Here is a 5673-nt window from a genome sequence, read left to right as displayed (position 1 = left end):
CCCGTAACTGTGTCAGAGAACATCCGCTCCATCCTGGAGCCTGGGTGGAGTTGAGAATGGGGAGGGCGGCCCATCCTACAGGTGCCCATTGCCGCAGAACCCCCCCCAGCATTTGGGGAGTGGGGTGTCCTGATGGAGGTGGGGGGCATCGGCGGTCTGTGCTCCTGGTTGTGTGGAGGACAGGGCTGGAGGCTGAGGAGACTGTCCCCAGCACTGGGGGGGCCTGGGTGGGGGGGACGGGGCAGGCGCTGGCGCAGCCCCGACATGGAGGTCTGGGGGATGTGTGCGTGAGGTGAGCCTCATTCCTCCACTCGCCTGCTCCTGACGTGACTAACACAGAAGTGAGGAGGTCGACAGTTCTGGAGTGACATGTGATTGCGGGGCAGGGGTGGGGTGCCTGGAGGGCGCCAGGAAGCGGGTCTTGGGCAGGGGTGGGCCTTGACCGCTTTCCAGCCAAGTGGCCCAAGCGGTGGGAGCCGTGGGAGGGCGGTGGTGCTCTGGTAAGTTCTGAGTGGCCAGTGCAGCAGCAGGTGCACTGCACCCACCTCTGTGTCCTCTTCCACTAGGAGAAGGAGCGGGCCTCCCCGCTCAGGGACCTGATACCAGAACATTCCGGTTCAGAGGTGGTGGGTGTGGGGCTTGAAGAAGCAAACCCCTCTGGCTAAAGAACCAAGTGCTGCTTTTCTGGGGGCTTCCGGTCTAGTGGGTGCACACAGGGCCGTGTGGATTTGCTCATCACCCACCTAAAACAAGTCACCAGGCTTTTGCCGTATCTTCTTTATCCTTCCGTCCCCCTTCCTTTCTGTTTCACCGCTTCAGACCTGAGAATGCCCTTCGCACAGAACCACCCTGCGCTTCAGCACAGCCACCAAAGCCCATGATCCCATCCAGTACCCAGCACACAATCACAGGTGCCCGAGCGTCTCAAAAATGGCTCTTTACAGCCGGTCTGCTGTAGACTCAGCACAGCGTCTGCTCCGGGCTTGTCTCCTGTGCCCGTCACCTGTTGGCTTTTCCCTGCAGCTCTCACTTGGCAGAAACAGGGACGGGATCGGTTGAACCTGTTGTTTGTGTGGTGTGCACAACTTTGAGGAACGTTCAGTACCTCGGTCTCTCCCAGAGGCACATAAAACCTGGGGAAAGCGCAGCAGAGAACCCAGCACCGAGTCCGGAGGGCCGAAGACGCGGGCCGTTGACCGCGGGGCTGCCAGGCGTCTAGGGCCCAGCACATGCTGTTACCAAAGCCTTAATGCAGGCGGACTCGGCCCCGCAGCCGTGTGAGTCTGGGCGAGTGCCCTAACTCCGTGGCTACGATGACTGCCGGGGACCCCGGGCAGTGGTGTGGCCATTGTGGGTGGGGCGGGCGCTGCAAGGCCCAAGCTTGGAGTTCTCATTGGCAGAGGCACACCCCTGTCGTCGGTGACTGTCTCTCACCCAGCCGTGTGCGAACTGAAGGATGCGATTCCCAGTACATAAGAGGACAGACCGTGGGACACCAGACCAAAGCTCTGCTGGGCTCTGAAATGCTAAGCTCGACGCCTTCTCCACGTACGTGGGAAGAGCTTATGCTTTTGCCTCTCACACCTGTTGTGATGGGCCAGGATGGTGCCCCTGACCCTGCCTTGTGGGGATGAGATAGACCCCAAGTGTAGGGTTTGGGTCTGTATAAAATGCAGATTTTTGGTGAACCCCCGTGCTGGCGTACTGAATCAGATCCAGCCGGAGTGGGGCCTAGTATCAGTTTTCAGAAGTCCCCAGATAACAATCACATTTCACCCCTGAAATGAAGACAGGGCAGATATTATGACCTGTATCTCGTAATGAAGAATATGGAGGCCAGAGAGATTAAATAATTGGCCCAGGTACGCTGGGGTGGTTCAAGTCAGTTAAGCATCCGACTCTTGATTTCAACTCTGGTCATGATCTGCTTCGTGGGCTAGAGCCCCACGTCAGGCTCTGTGCTGATAGGCTGGTGCCTGCTTTGGATTCTCCATCTCCCTCTCTCTGCCCCTCCCCCCACTCATGTGCTCACTTGCTCGTGTGCACGCGCGCGCTCTCTCAAAAATAAACGTTAAAAAAAATTAAATTTGCCCAAAGCCATAGGGCCATAAAATTGGCAAGTTGAAACAAACTCAGAACTAGTGTTCTTTCTAAGGCCCCAGAATTTCCCAAGATGTGTTCAAAGAATATTTCTAAAGATTAATAAATGCTCCATTAAAGTTGAATTCTGTTAGGGGCACCTTGGTGGCTCAGTCGGTTAAGCGTCTGACTTCAGCTCAGGTCATGATCTCACCTGTTCATGAGTTTGAGCCCCGTGTTGGGCTCTGTGCTGACAGCTCAGAGCCTGGAGCCTGCTCCGGATTCTGTGTCTCCCTCCCTCTCTGCCCCTCCCCCACTCAGGTTCTGTCTCTCAAAAATAAATGTTAAAAAATTTTTAACAAAATATAGTTGAATTCTGTTGATAATTTGACTTGGGAAATACTAGAACTTAAAAAAAAAAAAAACTTAAATGGGGATCTTGTTAAAGAAGCTCACAGAACGTTCCAGGGACTCTGTGGGAGAAGAATAGGCTTCACCTGGCTTCTTTAGCACAAACCACGCGGGTCCCCGGAGCTGCGCGGTGACCTCTCCCCATGCCAGTGTCCCAGTGTCCTGGCCCTGAGGAAGCACAGATGCCTTCCCCTCCCCCTCCCTCCTCTTTTGATGTGGATGGGCCCTGGGGTGAAGGTATGGGCCTCAACCAGCCCGCCCCTGAGCCCATCACAGCACAAAATGTCAGCAACTAGTTACAAGTGTTCTCACAGGTGTTCCCAAGATCCTATCCGCTGGGGCGAAGGGATTTATCCCTGAGAGCTCACATTCCTGTAGCTCCTTGATTCCTCAGGAGCGTGAATCCTGAGGTATTTATTTATTTTTTTTTCCTAATCTTTATTTTTGAGAGAAAGAGAGACAGACAGACAGAAGGTGAGTAGGGAGGAGGGGCAGAGAGAGAGGGAGACACAGAATCCAAAGCAGGCTCCGGGCTCCAGGCTCCGAGCCGTCAGCACAGAACCTTATGCGGGGTTTGAACTCAAACTGTGAGATCATGACCTGAAGTCGGACGCTCAACTGACTGAGCCACCCAGGCGCCCCGAATCCCAGGTATTTAAAATGCATCCTGTGGCACCTTGACGAAGTTAAGGCGGCTCTCCTTTAAATCCATGTAGTTTCCACATGACGGTTGGCTGGCTGTGCCTGGCCCGGGGCTTGGGAATGCTAACGTGAGCTGGCGGGGAGGCCAGGGCCAAGCACACAGTGACAAGTTAGAATGAATTACTGAAGAACCAGATCCCTGGGTCTACCAGGCTCCGCCGTCCCCTCCTCCCCACTGGCTTCCTTCGCTCACCTTGCACTTGAGACTTCCCAGTTCCGTGTGTTCCCACTTTAGATTACGGGGATTCTGTGGCCGAGAGGAGGACAAAGGACCACTTGTTAGTAAAATGGAGAAGGGGGCCTTTCTGGAAATTGCCTGCAGAAGGAATCTTCTGGGAAAGGAGCGCTCTGTATTCTTTCTGGCTTTTCTTCTATATAAAAAGGAAGTGTGAGCTCAGCCCAGGTTGGATCAAAAACTGAAGCCTCGGTCACGAGTGTATAGGAACCCTGAATCCTCCCTCTCCCTGGCTGTTAGGAGGGCAACCTACCTGGAAATCGCAGGTTGGCTGGAGACTTGAAGGACCTTCAAGGTCAGAGGTTGCAAACAGGTGTTCAAGGGGCTGGTGGGCACTAGGGAGCGGTGGGGACCGGGGCACACTTGAGATTGTGTCCCGCTTGGACGGGTACTTGTGGCCTGGAGGGATCCGGACCTGCTGCTGCTGTTCGCTATTTTAAGAAAAGCCAGAATTTTAATGTGAACTCGCCCGGTTTTAAAATGTTGGATCTGATTCAGACTGTGGTAACCATCCTCCGTGGGCCAAAGACCAGGCTCCCGAGGGCTGGCTTCAGTTAGAACCGCAGACCTCAGTAAAACCCCTTTGTTCTTCCCGACTTTCACAATCACAGAGGATGCCCTGAGTAAAAAGCCCAAAGAATCGAGTTCCTTCGGGGTAGCTGGGGACTGCAGTCTGGTGCCGGGTTGGGGGCTGGTTGTCCAGGGGGCTGCTGGGTACGTGGAACGGCCTGTGCTTCAACCACATTTGAACGCCGGTGACCGCCTGGCCGGGCAGACGCGCTCCATTTCAAGGGTGGGCTGGGTGCAGACTGGTCAGCCTTCCTGTTACTTCTCTGACCCCAGGTGAGCACCCCCAACAGGGACACCTACTAAGCCACGTTTCTAATCACTGCCCTTCACTCACCCCTACACTAGTGGGGCCCTTGGAAGCAACAGTTCCCTGGGGGCGAGGCTAGCTGGGCTCCAAGGCTGTTCTTGCCAAAGCCTTGATGTTTTGTTTTGTTTTTTTAATGTTTTATTTATTTCTAGGAGAGAGAGAGAGAGACAGTGAACAGGGGAGGGTCAGAGAGAGAGGGAGTCACAGACTGAAACAGGCTCCAGGCTCTGAGCTGGCAGTCAGCACAGAGCCCAACGCGGGGCTCAAACCCACGAAGCGCTAGATCATGACCTAAGCGAAAGTCGGACGCTTAACCGACTAAGCCACCCAGGCGCCCCGAAAGCCTTGATGTTTTTAAAGAGCTTTTACAGGGCTCTTTAGTGAGCCAGGCTGAACCAACTCTCTGCATGGCTTCACGTTTAATCCCCTCAACCTGCTACAAAAACGGATACTCGGGTTATGCCCATTTCACCTGAGAAACTGAGGCTCAAGCACTGTAAGCAACTTGTCTCCAAAGATACATAGTAGACAGTGAAATCGAGGACCCGGGTGAGGCGAGATGAGCCCATGCTGTAAATCTCTAGCGCCTTCCTGATTCTCACAATGTATTACCTCGCGTGTCATCCATCTAGGGCCATCGTCATTCATGTGGTTGATGACAACAGGTTAGACAGGGGCTGACCAAGGAACAACGCCATGGCACGGCACCAGCGCCTGGGTGGCATCGGTCCCCAACGGCAGGCTCTGAACCTGGTTGTCGAATCCCTTCCAGCCCACTGGACCCAACCCACACACAGGCAGAAGAAGAGCTGTAATCAACGGAGTCAAACACCAGTGCAATTGAACAAAACAGAAATTAACTATTTCGGTGTTTGATTTTTTCCCCCCTGTTAATTTTAAGTTGGCTCCCACTGTCTTCTACTAGAATTTCACTAGAGACAGTAATTTAGAGGTGGTAATTTATGAAACTCTTACTCTCATTTTTCCCCTCTTGAAAATTGAGACATTTCCCTATGTCTAGTTTTCTGGAATTGTTCATTCTCCTTAATCTCATGTGTTTATTCACTCAACATGTTTACTGAGCACCTGCTACGGCCAGGCATTGTGCTAGGCACCAAAAGGAATCAGCGATTCTCCTTTCACGTCAGCTTGGGGTACCCAGGGGCACATTTTCTCTGGTCAAGGTGGGAGGAGGGAGGGGCGGCTTCCGGCCTTCCTGTCTCTCCTGCCCCCCCTCTTCCCCCCTGCAGTCTTATAGTTGGGTCTGCTCTTCCTGGGGAGCTGTGAGCTCTGCTGGTCTCTACGTCCTGTTCCAGAATATTCCCATCCTTGTTTCTCCAGATTCATCCCTACTGTCCTCTCGCTGATC

The 5673-nt window shown here is 53.7% G+C and overlaps 1 long non-coding RNA gene across 1 annotated transcript; it reads right to left on the bottom strand.

The window, feature by feature from the left end:
* Positions 1–3098: 3098 nt before the first annotated feature.
* Positions 3099–5260, bottom strand: LOC120246421. The gene is made up of 4 exons (XR_005532046.1): positions 4777–5260; positions 3681–3851; positions 3386–3439; positions 3099–3265 (listed from the first exon to the last, which is right to left on the bottom strand). It is a non-coding gene; the product is annotated as an uncharacterized LOC120246421 (long non-coding RNA).
* Between the last annotated feature and the right edge of the window lie 413 nt (positions 5261–5673).

The sequence above is a fragment of the Hyaena hyaena genome, unplaced genomic scaffold, assembly GCF_003009895.1.
Source record: "Hyaena hyaena isolate Hyena2069 unplaced genomic scaffold, ASM300989v1 scaffold_471, whole genome shotgun sequence".
In the NCBI taxonomy this organism is placed as follows: domain Eukaryota; kingdom Metazoa; phylum Chordata; class Mammalia; order Carnivora; family Hyaenidae; genus Hyaena; species Hyaena hyaena.
The sequence above is the reverse complement of the archived record's forward strand: the minus strand, read 5'-3'. Positions and strand labels throughout refer to the sequence as shown.